At 33.0% G+C, this 21,062-nt stretch overlaps 1 long non-coding RNA gene across 1 annotated transcript in view; it reads left to right on the forward strand.

Moving 5' to 3' along the window:
• The window catches only part of LOC118183699 (uncharacterized), a 342,152-nt gene that overhangs the window by 62,058 nt on the left and 259,032 nt on the right, over positions 1-21,062 (forward strand). The window lies entirely within an intron of this gene.

Here is a 21,062-nt window from a genome sequence, read left to right on the forward strand (position 1 = left end):
TAAATGATAATTATTAAATAGTAAATTATAAATGATCATAATCAATTATATAAATACGAATAATAATAGTTAATTATAAACGTAAGACAAATATTAAATTGAAAGGACTAAATAAACACAACTAATGTTAAAACTTTATGAAGCATTTAAATACAGTGATTACTTAAAAAAAGCTCGAAGTACTCTAGTGGATCAGAAATATTTGTCACGCAAGCTTTCATGCCCACATCACCAGTAAAACTAAATCGGCTAAAAGCGTGAGAAAATTAATTTTACACCACTGTCGAAAACTCGAAAATATTCCTCATCGCTTGAATCGTCTTCTGAGCTTAATATACTGTGAAGTCTTCATCAGACTCAAAACTTGGTAAGCTTTCTGTATCACAATCATAATCACCATCATAATTATCTAACTTTGATTTTGAGCCATTTTACTTTACAAACTCCCTAAGAAACGCACCAAAATACGCATAAAAAGAAGAAGGTAAAAAAAAAAAAAAAAAAAAAAAAATCCCCCTTCATTATGAAAAGAAATTCATGGAACCCGTACTGCCATCTGTAGACAGTAAAACTAACTAAATTTCGCGAGTAGGATTCCTTTGTAACATAATAAATGCAGAAAAATAATCGCGAACGAGCTCAGCTCGTCAGCGCGCATTAGTGAAAAATTTCACTACTCGAGTAGTGCTCGTTTCTAACCATTTCGGTCGAAATCTTGCTTCAGACCAGAACTCGCTTGCGCGCATTATGAAGCACGATTCGATTGCGAGCTGAACTCGTTCATAATCATCAAAGGGTTAACTGTAAGTCGTCTGTTGTGTCAAAGTATCAAAAGTGTTTGAAGGCATGGCACATATCAGTAGCTCTCAGTTTATGGCATTCATGAAAAATCAGAATACTAAATATTCCATTAGAGGCATAAAACACTTTAGGCTTAGGTCACTAAATATTAAACTCTCAAAAGTTCGATAAACGTAAAACAATCAGCGAAACTTCACATACATTAATTTTGGAAATAATTCTAATTCTTTACACAACTCAAAAAATGACTTCTTAAAATATAATCGCAAAGGATTTCTTAGACAGAGAAAATTCTTTAGAGTTTGCAATGTGATGAAAATAAAAGAATGCTATTGCTTCTAAATCAATTTGTTTGTTGATCAATAAGAGACAGATTAAATTTACATGTTAAATATATTACGCTTTCATGAATAACGACTCTCTGGCGCATTAAAATATTTTATTTTCGGGAGATTCATTATATTACTCTTAAGTAGCCGAGTTTGATGATTACGTCCGAGAGATCAATATCCTACACCTTGCTAAATTTTAACGCACTGGCAGGGTGAAGATGAATGAAGATGAACATTTTGTGCAGTGATAACATACTGATTTTAAGTTGCTAAGTTGTTAAACAAGAAACTTAAATTCGCTCAAATATTTTTTTTTAAATGAGAAACTGAAAGTTCGAGTTTGTAGGTGCACATGTTCCAGAAGAGGAATATGTGTGTTCAAAGTTTGGTGTCTCTAGGTGCCGGAGTTTTTACAATGCGAAGGACATTTTTACTTTTAGGGTAAGATAACTACCGATGGGTCGGCTCCTTTGTTGAGCCACGTATATTATTTTGTAGTTATTGACGGTAGGTGTTACGTGTTGATTGTTTAGTATAATACATAAACCGCCATCTTCACTTGGAGTTGATACAAGCTCAAACAAGTTTGCTGCAGAAGGTAAGATGTTTGTACATTTCTTCTGTTTTATCAATGTAAAGAAAATATAGAAATGAGGGAGACGTTAATAGTGTTTTAGTTGCTACTGACAACATTTAAAACTGTGTCATATCCGAGTTATGTGGCTATATTAGCAATAATTGTTTACTTTGTTGTAACAAAAGTGATGGGCATAAATATAGACATATATAAAAGTTGACCACTTGACGTTACGTTCTTCAAAGCAGTTATTACATCAGTGGAGTGGAGAAGTTTCTACGTCTACGGAAAGGAAGGAAATTAGGAGTTGTCAACCAGTTCCATACAGAAGACTGTTTGGGGAAGCATATGGACAAGCAGCAGCAATAGGGACGGGAATGAATGGTTTTGCTAAAATATGAATTTGGCCAGCAAACAGAGCTGTATTTCAAGACTCATTTTGTTGCAGCAGTGCAGTTTGGAACAAATGACATTTCTATTGCACAAGTTTCTGACACAAGCCTAACTTCTACTAATCGACTGTCACATAATATGCAAGCTCCAGGAAGAAAATCTATTGCAACCACCAGTGGAACAGAATCAGAACCGCTTTCAGCGGGTGCATCAACATTGTTGTCAAAAGTTAAATTTTCATTTATTGAAATCTCTCTGATTCCCTCTAAAGTCCCAGTTTAAAAAGGCTCAAACAAAGCCCAAACGCAATACTGATAAAAAGTAGCCCATATAAACAGATCCTGGGAAAAGGTGAAAAAAAAAGAAGAGGCACAACTCTGAAAATATCACTTTCAAACTTCTGGACCGGGAAGACAGTAAAGTCCAAATATTGATGATTGCCTTCACTAAATAGGCCTATCAATTCTATCGAGGATTAATGGTTCTGTGCTATCTGGTGTAATGACTTCAAGGGCGACTATGTCTGTGTGAGTTCATAAGAAATATACTAGTGCCAGAAAGGGAATCAATATGTACTAGTGAGAAACATATTTTGTAGATTCTCACATTAGGCTTATTTTATGATTACAAAGGCTAACCTAAAATCTAACTCCTGGTGAATAATACGAAACTATCAGTATGTTTCAGTGTATTTTCAGTGGTCTGTGTTAGATTCTAGACAGCATTTTTTATTTACGAATCATACTCAAACGAGGTTTTTTTTTTTACTTGTATTAATACAATACTGTATAAAAAAGAAAACAGCTTCCGGCCCATAAAAATTCCCCGGCTCAATGAAAGCAACCGGTTCCCTTCATTGAGCCAGTGGCACTTATTTTCTTTTTTCTAGTATTTAATTAACATTTCATATTTATAATATCTATTCCTAGATATGAGTAGTATGGAAAGTAATATTTGGATTAACATCTACAAAACTGTAAAATTGCCAAATTTGAGGATTTTAAGCATCATTTTGTAAAAGTGGCCCATAGATAGCAACCTTCCTCTAGATACTACACAACTACCTACAAATTCGTGAGCATTTAATAATACAGATTAGATGTAAGAGGATATCTAAGAGATAGTTTATACTCAAAATGCAATTCAATGTAGGTTTAGACTGCTGTTAAAATGTTTTAAAACATGATTATTTGTTAAAAAGTCTGATGTGTACACCAGATGACTTCCTTGTACGGAATATTAAATTATAAGCAATTTTCCTGCATCTCATTAAAACATATTGAATTAACAGTTCACAATTTTTGAATTAAATCTACTTCGTGGATAGCGCATAAACCACAATAGAATAAATACACTCTTCGCTATACTTATTTACCATAGCGACACTTCGGCGCTAGGTTCACTTAACGGCATTACATCTCATTCATTTTATAACTCAGAGTGCACAAAAATTACGTCATCTTCAGAATTAACCCAAGTTCTGTCAAATACTATAATAAATCTAAAACGATGTATAAAAAAATTAAACAATTAAAAAAGAAACAGTTTTTCGCAGACTATTCAGCACCGCTTATCTAATGCGCATGCGCTACTAATTAATTCAGTTCTCACTTTGCGGCAAAGCAAAAATACATAAAAATTCAAAATATTTTCATTAAAATTTGAAACATATAGAAAAACATAAAACACCAAGTGCAGCTAAAACATTTTTTGCAATTAAAATTATGATTTCCATGAAAAGCATGCTAATAACTTTGTAGTCATTAGGTATTTTTTAGAAGCAGGAGAAAAGAATGAGTAGTGCCTTCGCGGGAATCGATCCACGGACCTCTGGAATACGCGTCCAGCTTGCTGACCACTACACTACGAAGGCATGATAAGAAGGCGGGAGAAATACCTTATGTACTTCCCCTTTAAACGGTGACTGCGGTTTAGGGGGCCCAATCACCAAATCCTGGGTGTGGAGAATCAACATCCAACAGCTTTTTAGTACAGACGCCACTTTAGAGACATTAGGTATTTTTGAAGCCGAAAAGATGAAAAATGAGCAACGTTTTCGCCGAAAATCGAACCACGGACCTCTGGAATATGCACCCAGCGTGCTGACCACTACCCTACGAAGGCATGCTAAGAAGGCGGGAGAAATAACTTAAATGATAATTCCAGAACGAATTAAACATAATTTAATTCACAATAATAAAAGAAGACGTTACTTTTTTGTTGCTTAGTTGCTCTAGATTGGCAACAAATCCACTATTCTGCTACGTTCATGGCTGTCACGGTAATCAAAAATTAGGCTTACCCGCACTTAAAAAACTTCTCTGCTGTTGATAATTCCAGAATTATTGCATGCAGGTAATTACATACATAATTAAGGCATAACAATTTACATGCATAATTAAGGCATAACAATTTTAACCAGAACAACATAATTCAATCATTTTAAGGCAAAAAATGCACAATCTACAAACATAAGAATAAAGAACCTGAGACTACTGGGCCGAGTAACAGAGTGGATATATATACGAGGTGCACATCTACATGTTATAGCAGTCCTATAAACAAAATTTCAACATTCTGAAACTACTAGTTTTTGAGTTATGCGAGATGTGTACGTACGTAAGCACAGACGCGAAAAACGTTTCTCTTCAGAAATGATTTTAAATCAGTTTTTATAATTTTTTGGGTGAAAGAGTCCTTTATTGTGTTCTTACGGGCAGACGTCATGCAAAAAAACATCATTGAATTGCATTCGATAGTGGTCAAAATGGATATTTTCTTTGAAATATGATACCTGAATTTTCCCGATTACAATACTTCCTTTTTACTTCGTTCAAGGAAGTAAATATACTTAATAAATACTACTACTTTCAACAGCACACAAATAAAGCGTGCGCCAAACAAATTTTTCTCCTATGTTATATTATTTTAATCTTCTTAATTAATTTAAAGCCTACTTACTAGCAATCAGTTTTTCTTATAAATCACAAATTTTTAAGGAAAATAAGTTTACACAGTTACCGAGTAGAATCTAAACTAATTTTGAAGTACTGAATTAAAATTTTTCTCATATCTCATTTACAGAAGTATTAATTGGAAATCTAATTGAAACCGATAATAATTCCAGCTGTATAACTGCGCCTCACTTGTTCATTGAATTATATTAGTATTTAACACTTAGGTAAACCATTTATAATAGGAATATCGCACACCGTTGAAGAATTATCGTATCTTGGCAAGCATATACTGAGGTACTATTAATGTAGTTTAGTGGAATGTAGTAAAGGCTACAATTATTAATTTCGTTTCGGTAAAATATGACTTAACGTGTAACGGCGTAGCAGCAAGTCTAGTCGAATTACAAATCCAAGTTTTATTAAGGGGACCGTGGACTTTAAAAAAGATAAAAATCGACCAAAATATTGAAATTTTTTTTTTACTCTCGTTGTATTACATATACTTAACTGCATCGAATGTAAAAAACCGAATTCAAGTATTCTAATTTTTAACGAAGTTACAAGCATTTAAAATGTGTAAACAACATAAACTTTGCCCTTTAAATTTTGGCGAAAATGTAAACAAATATGTTTCAACAGTTATTTGCTGATATTTATATACTTATATATTTAATTCTTTATAAACCTGGCAATATAACGTTTTAACTGTAACTGCCATTTCACTGTTTACAGTTTAAAAGTGCTTTTCGTCGCTATTTTCTTTAGTTCTTTTGCTAAAAGTGTTTTGCTGTGTTTTATACAACTACATTTTGCAGGACTGTTTATAACTGAGTTTCTTGGACTGGAAGAACTTCAGATTAATTTATAACCTCTTGCGTAAAAGTATATATATATATATATATATATATATTTATTTATTGTACATTATGCATGCCATAAGTCGTCGTTACCGTAAGCCTAAAGGGCGACCATCGAAGAAAAAACTTGCAGCTGTCAGCAAAATTGAAAAACGATGGGCAGCTCATTCGGAAAATGACGTGACATTGAACAGCGAAGAAGTTTCTTCCAAAAATAAACAAACAATTTTTTCTGAAAGTTCTATAGTTGAAGCGAGTACTTCAGTAAGTGCCAGTGTAAAGAAACTGAATGAAAGTTTATTACGAACGTCTGACTGTGGTGATAACCGAAATGATGATTCATATATTTTGATAAATCGTAAAATGTGGAATCCATTGCTATGTAATATAAAGTGTGACGAGTGCTCAACCAATTCTTTAGATATTGTTTCGAAAGGAATATATGGATATTCTACAAAACTTGAATTAGTTTGTAAAAACTGTGATAAAATATTTAGTTCAACATTTTCAAGTGAGAGGGTAAAACGGTCAAATACATTTGATGTGAATACGAAACTTGTCGAAGCATTTTTGAAAATAGGCAAAGGCCACGCCGCCTTAGAAGTGTTTTCCATGATTATGGGAATTCATGCTATGGACAAAAAGACATTTGCTAAATGTTTACACAGTTTGTCTGAAGAAAAGGGGAAACTAAAAGGTGATTTCCTTCAGTTTTCTCGAAATATTGTTCGAAACAAGCATAAAAAATTAATTAATATAAATAATGATGAGTGTATAGATATCACAGTGTCGTATGATGGCACATGGCATAAACGTGGGCATACATCACTGTATGGAATAGGTATCGTCGTAGATGTCTTGACTGGGTTAGTTATCGACTACGAAATTCTGTCAAAATATTGTCCTGAATGTGTATGCGCGAAAAGAGATATGGAAGCTGACAGTGCGGAATTTCATATATGGTTTGAAAGCCACAAACCAGAGTGTTCCAAAAATTTTTCTGGTTCATCTAATGCTATGGAAATGAAAGCCGCAGAAATTTTATGGAAACGGTCCATCAGTACATGTAATATGCGATATGTTGGGATACTTTCTGATGGGGATGCGAAAACATATCAACATTTATTAACTCTGAATCTTTATGGTAATGACGTAAAAATTAGTAAAGAAGAATGTATCAATCATGTGGCAAAACGTTTAGGGGCAGGATTGCGCAATAAAGTTAAAGAGCTGCGTTCCAGAGGTATATGTATCGGTGGACGAAAAGAAGGTAATCTGAAGGAAACTACAATTTTAAAGTTAACAAACTATTACAGAAAGGCCATAAAAGATAACATACCGGATATAGACAAAATGAAATCTGCAATTTATGCAAGCTTACTACACTGTTCATCTACTGATGTCTCACCAAAACATTCGAAATGTCCTACCGGTACGTTGTCATGGTGTTTTTATCAACGTGCAGTAGCAAATGAAGAGCAGCCGAAAGCACATAAAGCCATGAAAACTAAAGTATCTGAAAGTGTTCTTTCTCAAATATTGCCAATTTATCAAAGGCTAGCTAGCACAGAATTGCTGTCCAGATGCATTTCTGGTAAAACACAAAATGCTAATGAAAGTATCCATAGTTTAATTTGGAACAATTGCCCTAAAGAAGTGTTTATTTCTAAAAAAAGGCTAGAAATGTCAGTATTATCAACAATTAATGAATTTAACTTTGGTTGTGTAAATGCCATAAGCGTAGAACAGGAAGAAGTGAACTCGTTTTCCTTACTCATTGCAAAAAAGCGCGATCAGCGTCGCTTGAACCAAAGTAAAAAGAGAAGTTTACCTGCATGGAAAAAACACAGAAATAGTAAAAAATATTGTAAATCACTAAACGGTAATGCAATTGTAGCAAATGAAGGTAAAACATATGGTGCGGGTGATTTTTAAAAATTTCATTGGGTATACGGCATAAATTGTTTTTACCTGTATAACTTCGAATCACCTAGCAATTTGTCATATGTTTATTTTTGTCATATTTAATATTATGAGATTAAAAATAGTTAAATCTTACAAAAATGTTATCGAATGTTTACAAATTTATATTCAAAGTTAATTTGCTGTTTCTCATGACCATGTATTAAAGGTAAGTTTGAAGGAAAACTTTAAATTCATTTTTCTCAAAACAAATTTTTTCGCAATTTGTGTGTTTTGAAAATGCTCCATGCGTCTCATTTTTAGTTAAAAATGGATGATATTTGGAAGAAACTATATTGTTATATGTTACAATAGATCTGTGTATGCATTTTTAGATATGAGGTTATTAAGAAGTTTAAACTTGTGAAAACCTTTAACAAAAGGTGAAATTTTTTCGAAAATTGGGTTTAAGTTCACAAAAATAGCCTTTAAAAATTTCTTATCCATCATATTCAATAACGGATACACAAATACTTTTACCAAGCCTTTATAAGTAACATAAAGCAAACATTAGGAAAAAATATTAAAAATTAGAGCGCATGGAGCATTTTAAATTTTTAATTAAAATAATTAATTAATTGCTTTAAAAATTTTTAATTTAAAATAAATTGAAATTCTGAGCATATATTTTGTTTACTGATGCTATAAGATGTACATGTATAAAATTTCTTGTTGAAAAAATGAAAACTTAAAAAAATAATTTTTAAAGTCCACCGTCCCCTTAAGTCCGATAAAACTAAATTGCCAAGCATGATCACAGAACATGCGCAAAAAGATTACTTATGTAACTTTGTCTGTTATTATTCTATCTCATTTTATTTTCACATCGTTTTCTTTCCTGTGGGATATTGCTTATTTATAATTTACGTTCGTTTCTTGAAGGACATTTTATTACTTTTTTATTCCTTTAGGAAAGTTTTGTTCAACATTTTTGTAATGATTTATTTGGTCATGTTTGTAATATTCTTTCTTTGAAAAAGTAAGGAAACCAGTTTATATGTAACATAAAATTCTTTAAAATAAATAGAAAATTCTCTTTCGTTTCTACTCTCATGTACCTTATTTACGTTTGTTTTTCAATTAAATTGTATTTGATTAGATTTGTCCAACTAATCCCAAATATAATATTTCCATTTTTTTCTTATGTTTAAAACTGATCTAGTTCTGTTGCTGAAATGAAAGTTTATTGAAGCAAAGAGAAATAAATTGTTCCAATTTGAGTACATTGTATAGCGACTGCCAAATGACTTCCGCTTTCTTTTTTGGAATTTCTTCTACTTGTGTTTTTTCCATAAGAACAAAGTCCTGCTTATTAATATTGTTCTTAAAAGAACTTTTATTTGTATTGTACTAATATTAGGTTTGTATATAGAAATATTGAGAAAATATATCAGAATCTAAGGAAATAATCTAATCTGGGAAATTTACAAAAAATATTAAAGATCTAACCAAAAAATATATTTAGTTTCTTGATTTCAGAACATTTTTTGATATTCCTGGTATATAATTAAAGTTTGTTAGCTTTCTCTCTTTATATATGTATATGTTACTGCCAATATACAAATCAGAATTCTAGGCATTTTATAGAATGCCAGGGGATTTTAGGCCAGAAGTGTTTAAGTATGAAACTTATTATTCTCTTTCCTTAGTCACTGTATATAATACCTAGAAATTCTATAGAATGACAATAGTTATTAATTAAATATTAGAAGAATCAAAATATTAGAAGGTCAAACACACTTTTTGTTTTTTTAAAAAAAAGCTCTAACTTGCCTTTTAATTTAGTTTTACTTGCAGATCATCGTAAAAATATTATTCCATCTTCATCCACAATTAATTCTCCTATACAACATTTTCATCTTTTGATCTTACATTCCATGTAACGCAGTATAGACCTAATTTTTAGTGAGTAAATTCATGTTTAAATACCGTGTATTTTGACACTCTCGGATAGAAAGTAAAATATAAAGGGCAAATTCTGAGCTGCCTTAGATTAGCGTGCCTTGCAATGTGATAGTCGAAACGAGTCGGGCATGTATTTCATACTTTGCCAGCCTGTAATTTGGTATTCTATAGAATGGTTAGGAAAGTTGTGAAATATTACTTATTTAATACATTCATTACCGGCGACGTTTTTGCTATCCATAAATTGCCCAGTTATTTCACATTATGCCGACTTTCATACTCTGCCGGTAACACAGACACATATATATTAGATAATAAATATGTAAGACAAATTAATAACTATATCACCTAAGCAATAGTCTTTTAGCTAGACCTTGAAGTCACCTTGAAGCGGAGCATCCCCTTCAAGTGGATGACAGACAAAATCCAGAAAATTTCTTGAATTCAGACACAGCTTATGACTTTAGATAAAAAATACTTTCGAACAATTATAAATATATTTTCTTTATTACATAAAGTTTTTACAAGTTATGAGTTTACGCTTGAAAACCTAAAACAAACTGTGCAAAGTAATACAACGAATTTGTCGTTTCACAGTGGAGAATTAAATAGAAAGAACATGACAAAGTGGATGCTTAGATTATATCCAGTAGGTGGCGCGATGTTAGCGACGCGGCGAGTCGACTAAAAGTCTACAAATCACACCCGCCCGTTTAGTTTCAGTTCTCAATTAATCGTATTATATTGCAGGTCGCTCGCTTCCTGCCGCACTGATGTTATGTCACAAATTTTAATTATTAATATGTGTTTTAAGTTATAATTATTCTAATATTTTTATTTGTATTCATGTGCATTTTAATTTGGGGAAAAGTATTCTTATATTGTTAAAGCCTTATTTAACTGGTAGTTCTTGAAAGCGTAGTGTAAGAACGACAGGAAACGGTTGCAAGAGCCATCTGGTTTATGGCCTTTTTACTAATAATGGAGGCAGTAGGGTGCTGTGTTGTCGCCTTTTTCTAATGGCGTGTGAAACGAAAATCGTCTTGCCTTCGCTTTGTTAAATTTGCAGTTTTGCTTACTTCAAGACAGTGGGGTTGAACAAAGTTTAGGTAACTGGATTCTTGTAAAGCTTAGTTCCGCTTGTTAGTTGGGGGGTCCATTTTTTTCTGTGTGTACAGATGTTTCTTGGACTGCATTGTCATATTTCTGGTATTTGATTCGTCATGGGTGTGTCATTTTCTCAGTTTAGATAACGTAAAATTCCGGGATTGGTAAGATTTAATTTGATGACTTTTTTGTAGGCCTATGAACTCACAGAGAAGGAAAAACCGAGATTTCCTGGGTGCTTGCACCAGGCTAGAGTTCATTATTCCTGATTCTGATTTTGAAGCGAAGAGTAAGAGAAGAAATGAGTGGGGCTTGACCCCTGCGGGTCTTGCTCTCGCGAGCACCGGCTATTGCGTCGGATTTGGAGTCTGAGTTGACTCCTGCGATGTGAAGTTAAGCTGAAAAAAAAAAGATCGGGACATTTGCCCTGTTGCAGCCTTGCCTTGCTGTGGGCCGCGTGAACCAGCGAACAGCGGATATGATTTTCTCTCGGCGTTTAGCTGGTGAGAATTTGCTTTGGCATATGGCATAGAGCTCAGCGTCGATTTTTTTCCATTCTTCCATGCTCTGGAATTTATTAATTGCAAGGACAGCTTCAGTGGTGTTTCAACCAAGACATCTTTAAAATTCGCACGATCTGCCTGTCTCCATTAACGATGATTTTGTGAATAAAGGACAGCAGGAATAATGTGGTGCTCGAGTGAACTTTGGAAGCTGGACGATCAGTGGAGCTATCAAATCACCTTATTAATCAGTTTACAAAGGTATTCTCGAGTAAAGGGAATGTGCGGTATGGACTTCACCCCGTGAGTGATTTGTTTTTTTTTTTTTTTTTTTTTTGTTTTACTTTAATAATTATCTTAATACTCAAGCAAGAGTCGTCATTTGAATGTTTGTTGAAATTTGAGCAATTACTTAAATTAATTAATCGATGTGGAAATTATCAGTGTTCTTAAAGGGAATAAATACTTAAAGTTAGAAGATGAAATGGGAGAAATACTGGTGTTACTCTTATGATGCAATAGGATTTGATAATGTTAATCTTAATTTTTGTAAGCTGTAATTGCGTGAGACATTATGTGTTACTTTAAAGTAAAGTACTACTAGTAAAAGTATGTGGTAGGATTACTGATCAGTTATCCTTTATTTAGTAATATAAAAATATTCTAGAATTTAATAAATGTGTGTTTAAAATTTAATTGTATTTGTGTATTTATCTTGTGTATAATTTAGCGTGGTTTGTCATGTCCCTCCATTTGTTTGAGCCGGGAGGCTTTTAAGAAACATGGAGTTTAATTGAATTTGGGGTTATTGATTTTTCCTTTGCATAGGTTACTCACAACGCTAACCTAAAAGTTAAATTGTACTACCACTATACGAATGTTTATAAGAATGTCGATATGATATATTAATGTGGAAAAGATTATGTGATTTTTTTTAGTTTTGGTCCGGCACCATGAATTAGTTTCAGTAAAGTTAAAAAAAATATATAAACAAATTTTCAGACATAACACTGACACGATAATTTGTTGTTTCAACAACCCGTCCAAAATGACTCAGCCAGATACCAGTGCCAAGAGAAGTAAAACATACCATTATCACAATGGGAAGATGATTTCTTTTTTGTTATGGTGAAGGAGAAATGTGTTTGTCTCATATGTAATTCAAGTGTGGCACTACCAAAAAAAACAAACGTCGAAGGACATTTTAAAACCATGCACTTAGAATACGCTACAGACTTTCCCATCGGCAGTGAACTTCGAAAAGTTAAAGTGCATGAATTAAAGTCGAATTTACATTTACATCAATCGTTATTTACGAGACCAGGCACCAAAGCTAAAGCAGTAACATTGGCGTCGTTTAAAATTACAGAAGTTTTGATAAAGCGAAAAAAAACATTCGAAGATGGAGAATTGATAAAAGAAGCTTTCTGTAAAGCGGGAGAAGGGCTTATCCACAATTTAAAAAAAATCTGAACTAATGCCGGCAATAAATGATATTTCTTTGCCGCGTAACACTGTGATGCGACGGACGGAAGCTATGAATAATAATTTGGAGGATTTATTAAATGACGATTTAAAATCTTGTAAGTTCCTATCACTTCAATCTGATGAATCCACTGATATTAGTGATATTGCACAGTTACGCATTTTTGTGAGAATGGTTTTCGAAGATATGACTTCAAAAGGTGAGTTCTTAAGTATAATTCAATTGAAAGAATAAACGAGAGGCCAAGATATCTACAATTCATTTAAAACCTTTATTGATAAGACAGGATTTCCAATATATAGAAATTGGTCTCTATTACAACAAACAGATGGAGCTTCAGCAATGGTCGGGAATTGAATTGGTTTTATTGCCTTGTGCAATAATGTTGAGGAAATTCACAGTTTTACTAGCTATCATTGCAATATCCATCAACAGAAATTGTGTTCACAAATACTAAAGTATGATATAATGCAAATTGCTTTTAAAATCGTCAGTTCAATTCGTCCAAGAAGTCTTCAAAGACGACAATTTCGGGCGCTTTTGGAAGAAACTGAATCAGTGTACGGAGATCTCTTATTGCACACAGACGGGAGGTGGCTAAGCCGTGGTGCCTTTTAAAAAGATTTCGTATTCTGTTACCAGAAATAAAAAAAAATTCTACAAATGAAAGGAGAGCACGTTACTGAATTGGAAGTTAAGAATGGCCCATGAAACTAGCTTTTCTCTGCGATATCACTGCAAAACTTAACGACTTAAACCTAAATCTACAAGGAAAGAATAAATATTTAACAGACATGATGAGCGTGATTAAAACGTTCAAAGAAACGATAAAAGGTATGCGTCTCAATTAAGAAAACATTAACTGAGAAACTTCAAAAACATGGAGAAAGAGTGCATCCATAATCCAAACCGAGACTTCGAAGATTTCGCCGAACACTTAGATGTTTTGTTTGAAGAATTTGAAAGAATATTCGCTGACTTAATTAGGTTGAAAGAAATACTCAGTTTTATGATATTTCCATTTAATGAAAATGTCAACATTGACGGAGTATCTGAAAAAATAGGACATTTAATAGATACCACATCAGTCACGGTCGAGGAAGAAATTATTAAATTAAGATGCGATATATTTCTTAAATCCAGAGCATCTAGCGATACTTATTTTTGGAAATTAATTTCTAAAGAAACGTTTCCAAATATTTACAAATTGATTTTGTATCTGAAATCATACTTTGGATCGACGTATCTTTGCGAATCTGCTTTTTCAACCATGTACGCCATAAAAACCAAACATCGGTCGCGTTTAACAGATGCACATTTAATTTCGTGTTTACGCGTTACAATAAGCTCGTACCAGCCACAATATGATAAATTTGTCGCAGATATACAGTGTCAAATTTCAAATAAACGAAGTGAATAGGATGTTCACCTTTTGATATATGAATACTTTGATTATTTTCGTCAGTAAATTTTTATTTTGTAAATATTAAGTTTTCTTAGAAAAATTAGCTAATTTACCATTTTTTCTTGTTACCAAAAATAAATATATAAACATGTACGTTACGCTAATTAAGCTCTGCCATAGGTAGACCGCCTTCGATTATTTAAATGTGGAGTAGACCACGGATCCCAAAAGTGTGGCCACCCCTGGAATAAGCCATACAAGCTAAGTTGCTCTATTATGACTGAGTTTTCAAGGTTATACTATCAAGTATAACAAAATATGATGCTTAACAAACACGAAATCGTAAAATTCAATATTAGACGCAAAGCAGCTTTATACTTTTAAAAATATTATATCAGTTTTGAGAACATTCGGACGGATGCCCGGAAAAAAGTAGACCATATTTTCGTTGACACATGATATGATAACAGTATTTCATATATGACACATATTATGACAATAGTATCTCTTTGATAAGTAATATTTTAATGTGAGAGTGAGAAAATGTATTAAAATTATTATTTTAAAAAATCGCGCATCATCCATATAAAACCAGTATTTTCTTGCGATTAATAAAGCATTCGTTTTAATGGATCATTTTACTGTTCACTTACTTATACAAAATACCTTCATCAACCATTTTCAAATTCTTGTGATTCTGTGCTTATTACGAAACAACGACCGGTCACTTAATCATTCACCTTTACTGCAGAATAAATTAAACGCTATTCTCTAGGAAAGGATTTAGAAACCGTGAAGAATTTTGGCAAATTCCTTGACTCGAGGGATTTGCTGTGAGTTCTACCCCTCTAATGTGAAGCAACACATTGTTGAAAGGTCAATGAAGTCATGCAATTTCTATGCATTCAAAGGATTAAATGTCACACAAATCTTAAGCAGATTCGTAAACGTGGTATGTCACATTGTTGTCCTCTATATGTAACTTTGTTTCGTCACTAAAATTCATATTTCGCTACGCAGTACCTGTTTATGCGCATGGGTCTGAAATGAGCTAAGTTAAGTGAGATATCTTTAGAGATAAATATTGCATTTTCGCACCCCTTCTGCCTAAATAAAAATATAAATTTTATTTAGGAAACTTAATGTCTAAGACTGAAAGAGAACAAATTATTAGATTCTTTGGATTCGTACTGTAATGCCATAAAATATGTCCATTTTTCCATTTTTTTAATATTTGAATAGGCAAAATATGAAAAAGTCAGTTTGTTTAGCTCTGCAGTGAGATAAATTTGCCTTGATTTCCAGTATTAAAATTTTTAGGCATATGAGCCACAAATTCGTTGTGAACGGAATAAGTAATGTAATTGCTTTAATGAATTCCAACAAATATTAGGTCTGAAATTATCGCGTTTATTAAGCAAACATTTTTGTGAAATTTCTCCGTTTCTCACAATATTTTGGCCACATTCTATAATCTGACCACAACAGACTTAAGCAGATTAAAATTTATCAGACGTAAAATGATTTTAATCCACAATTATATCGTTTACAATTTAAAAAATTGAGGTAAATAAATATGAAATTTACATGCATTTTCATGCCATAATAATAATAAAAAATCAAGTACCTATGAAATGTAACACCTGATTATAAAACCTCTGGTTTAATCTTTACTCTACTTTACTCCCAAGACACAACATTCAGTTCTTTTAAGATGGTGCTTATCAGTCATTTGAATTTAAAAACAAACCTTTCCTGAGGTTCTAAAAATACAATCGTCTGAAAATATATAGAGGGCAAAAATTGATACACATATACAAACAACATAATACTCTGCAGTATACAATACCATTTATAAGACAAGCACTTAAAAATATTGCGTGCTTCTGCAATCCAAAAACCATTGTGCACTAATACAAGTGCATATAACGATACGATACAATTGAAATATTAATGCAATAGTTTTTACCCTATTACATTCCAATACTATTGCGTTTTGAACCACAGGAGGCCGAGCGGTAAAGTTGCTAATCACTGGTAGTTCGGTTTTGGGCTTGAATCGAGGCGAACTGACTTATCACTCGTATGTCTGCTTTCTTGGCTTCCCCCGTGTGTAATGTGGGTACAAGTAAGTTTTCCTCAGAAAGTCCTCCAAGATGATATCCCTTTCCTTAAACAGACAGGCATGGAGTGCTTTATCATAATCAAGTAAAACAAGCTAATGCGCTTTACAAATCTGTTGTACATATATTAATACTTATACGAAATTTAAATTGGATATGCAAGTAGAAACGGAATTTGAAAAAATTGCCTAATATGCTGACATGCCACTGTCTTCAAAAATATGCGCATTACATATTTTGCAATTTCATTTTTTTCTGTCTTTTTTTTCCTCTGACAACTTGGCAACTGGTCTCATTCACGCTGTATCCTAGTTGTGGCAGTCTTTTAATCGAATGGAGATACCAGCAGCTATTTCAATGCAGTTCTGGATACGTCTGAGCTCGCGTCTGCTGCAGCAAAAGTTATTTGTCCGTGGATATTTATTTTCGGCTGATGGAAGGCGAAGATGATATGTACTTTTTTCTGGGCAGTCAAAAGTGTATTGTTCCAGTTCTGCAACCCCTCCAAATATGCAATGCGCACTGTTTTAGAAGCCTAAACGAAAGAAATAGCTCATGTATGGGCCATTACAGTGAAGAATTGTGTCAGTTGAGAAGTACCATTTCGTAATCTATCTCTGATGTTGGGAAGGTAATTATGTACTCTATTGTTAGTGTCCGCTTTGTCTCAGGGAATATTCCACTGTTCCATTAAATAAGGTCTCTAGTCCTCGTTTTAGTATGCGACGTTTGACATAACATGGATATTATGAGCGTGCATTTGTCCGTGGCTGCAAATTTCGCATTTACATTGCCCTGTACTTCAGTGCGTGCACAGACCTACTAGGGTCTTGATCTGGTATTTGCCGGCAAAGATAGTAGCATTCTCTGGATCTTCTTGACTTGATTAGTACATTTCGAACCCCGTATAGAGTGTACACTATTCATGTCAGAATATGTAGTTAATTTTTGACCAACTAGGATTGCTGTGGTGAACTGCTGCTCTAATTATAAAAGCTCAGTCTGAAACTCTGTATATAGAGAATTTAGTCTTCGTGCCCAGTTAAATACACTGCTGGCGCCATGTAACACACAGAAGTTATAGTCTGTGCGTTTGTCCTGTTTTGATCCATCATCATATACCTCATATGTCTTGAGAGTTGATAGAATTCGTAGTTTCATATTGAGGACGAATTTTACCGAAGGGGACTGTTGGATTACTGCGCCTATAAACAGTGCTGATGAAATCTTTGTACTACACAGATGTATTAGGATGCGGACTATGGCATTTTCTCCTTGTACAGTGAGATGGAGAGAGAAATGCTAGCTAGGACGTTTATTTCGTAGGTAGGACAGATATTTGCTCTTTCAATAATTATGATAAATTTAAGCTCTACTAGGACGCCAAAAATTGATTATTAAAACATTTGCATATGTTAATTTTTGTGTCACAGTTTTCGAAGTTTGAAATAAATTAGGTTTGCCTCAAAAAACGTTACATTCATTGAACAATAAATAACAGCCTTTGTTTTTGAACCGAAGTCAATCAAACGAAACTACAAATTAACAGGTTCTTTCCCACATAAATTGAAGTAATGGATATATAATAATATTTATATGCTATTTAAGAATATGAATTTGAAATTTTTCAATCAGGTTTCATTTGAAATAAATTATTAAAACTCTTTCGCACTGTAGCATTCCTAGCGAAATTAAATATGTTCAATCGTCTGCAACTACATCAAGAATCATAGACAGTAAACGAAGCAAATCGTTTTTCTTTTATAATGAAACTAGCTTTCAAATAAATCATAGATCATTCGACAATGCGCTATTGAAAACAGAGAGGCAATCATAAACTTCTTCAATACAAATTATCAGAAGAATTACAAAAACGCATATCCAAACTTATATGTATTGAAATGCGTAAACAACACGCAAATAATATCAATATTCTTTAACTAAATGGAGCAAAATACTTTTATCCAAAATGCACCAAAGGAAACACAATATTCATGGACAAAAACGCAGACAATTTTGCATGCCTCAGAAACAAAGATTTTAAATATTACTGCGGCGAACATAAAAGGGGTAATACTCGCAATTCCTAAACTTGGAGAATAATCTTAAATGCGATATTAATTAATATTATTTAAATATTCATAATAATCATAGCTATCGCTTCCGAAAGCGACAAATATTTCTGAGAACAACAGAATTAAAAATCTCTAATAACCATGATCTCTAAGGCGACAAACTATCATAATCCAGACGACTAATCTGCTATATTCCCTAAAGCGACTGCCTATAGGTGATTTTAATTTTATGCCTATAAGTGATTTTAATTTAATGATGCCTATAGGTGATTTTAATTTAATAAACAGTATTATTTCACTGTCCAATTAAAATAGTATACTATCAGAACTATTTCGAAAAGATATGAATCTGAAGAATCGTTATGTAAGGATTTGAGAGTTGGGGGAAAAATCGAGTAACGTGTTTATGACATTTTTAGAAACATTAAAAGTTGCGACGTGTTTTTTAGATTAATATAGATATAGATACACACCCATTCTGTTAGTATATGCCATATTTTGGCAGTTGGGCACATGAATGAAGCTTGGCATGAAATGATGACACAGAAGAAGTTAGATGTTTTGAAACTCCATATCTTTATTCAATGCACATGGCAGATCATTATTCTTTCAAATTCTCCATAAAGTACATATCCAGTAATGATTCAACTTCATAACTATTCTAACAAAAGGAAGATGAAGCGACAGAGGACGGCAAGGTCTTATTGCAGCAATGGCAGGGTGCAGTCTCCATGAAAATGGCGCGAACTCTTCATTTATAGCAGCGGTTACGTAACATGCCTGAATGTTCTCGAAAGTACTGGTCTAAAAGGAAGATCCTGAAATCACGGAAAGTTAATTAGATGTTGTCTGTTCGGGTAGAGCAAAAAACATCGTATTTTTTTTATATTTTACATATATATATACTTAATAAACCAAAATGGGAGGTGCACATCTGAATATTATAGAAAATTCCAATGTTCTGAGGCTACTAGTTTATGAGTTATGCGCGATACACAGATACGTACCTACGTATGTCACAAAAAAGGTACCTTTCGAATCCATTTTTTAATCCGTTTTGAAAAAAGAGAGCTCTTTATTCCATGCATACAGATTTCATGCAAGAACATCATTGAGATGGATTCACGAACGGTCAAAATCCATATGTTCTTTGAAATATGATACCCAAAATTTTTCGCGATTAAAAAATTTCCTTTACTTTATACAAGGAAGTAATGCAATACTTTATATACTTCGCACAGGGAAGTAAAGGTTGTTAAAGTCGCGAGCGCTCGGTTTTGGCTACGCCAACAACATTTTTTCACATTATTGATTTATGATACATCATTAACAACTCAAATAAAATGGCAGTTATGTTGCAATGAAAGTTTTACTTATTTTTCGAGTCCATAATCAAGGAAATTAAAATACTTAGATTATGTTTCGTATTTTTTCTTCGATATATTTTTCAATAGATCCAAATAAAATACATGATGCGATACGGATAGCTATTAACGCATGCAGATCCCGCACGATATTTTGAGTCACCTCATTTTCCACTTTCTGTAATCGAACTCGATTTATAGTAAACTTCTAGGCTGCCCATCCTACCTTCCTTAAGTGATCTCAGAAATGCAAGGGTTACAAATCTGGATATTGCACTGGTCAGTAAAAGGAACCAATGCAATGAAAGCATTCAAGTGACACTCTTGCTGTGTGTTCTCTTGGGAGCTCTACCATGAGTACTAACATAAGGCTTACGCAAAGCGTTATCACGCTATATTTCTAATCATTTGCACATCTCTCTGACACGTTTTTTCATGCTATGTCTTGTAGTGATAGAACCATAGAACCATTCTTTTAGGTCCACACATTTTTATGACAATAAGTGTATTAACAACAGAATTGAGATACAAGTTTTAGGAAGTAATGTCAACTTAATGAATTTATTTAGTCCTTTAAATTATATTGTTGAAATTGATTTACGAAAATAATATGTAAGATTATATTTAGGAGCCTTAATTACTCTTCGAAATCCAAAAGTAAACTTTTTGGGACTCCTTACATATTGGTAAACGTTCAGTTATAAAAGCAAATTCAATGGGTTAAGGTTTACATTTCTTTGTGCAGTTATCCTAGCTGGTTGCGCACTTCTTCGTTCTTAACAAGACATTATTGAATAAAAGGGAAGACACAGCTCAATAGGGAAAATGCATTTCAGTTTTTTGTTCGTAATTTTCGCGTACGAAGAGAATTATGAGAAGGAGAAACAGCAGACTACACTTTAGCTACTCTCAAAAGCTGAGACGAAATGCCTAGATTAATATATGGATTTTAAAGTAGTTCTACTTTATAACAATATGTTAATAATATTTAACATCGAAAATTTCACATTACCATTGGATGAAAGATATTGTATAAGTACATCACACCTGTTAGCTTTGAAATCAAGCACTGGAGAGATATGATATAAGTATATTGCCCTTTTTAGGCTAGAAAGAAGAAATTAAAATATTAAAATAAGTCTTGATGGGCTATTATAAACTAAAGTTTGAATAAGGTTTCGCATATTTTTTAAATCTTGTAGAGGTAGAAAGGAA

Source organism: Stegodyphus dumicola, chromosome 5 (genome assembly GCF_044657685.1).
Source record: "Stegodyphus dumicola isolate Sdum_Otavi_A_Nest chromosome 5, ASM4465768v1".
NCBI classification, from domain to species: Eukaryota; Metazoa; Arthropoda; class Arachnida; order Araneae; family Eresidae; genus Stegodyphus; species Stegodyphus dumicola.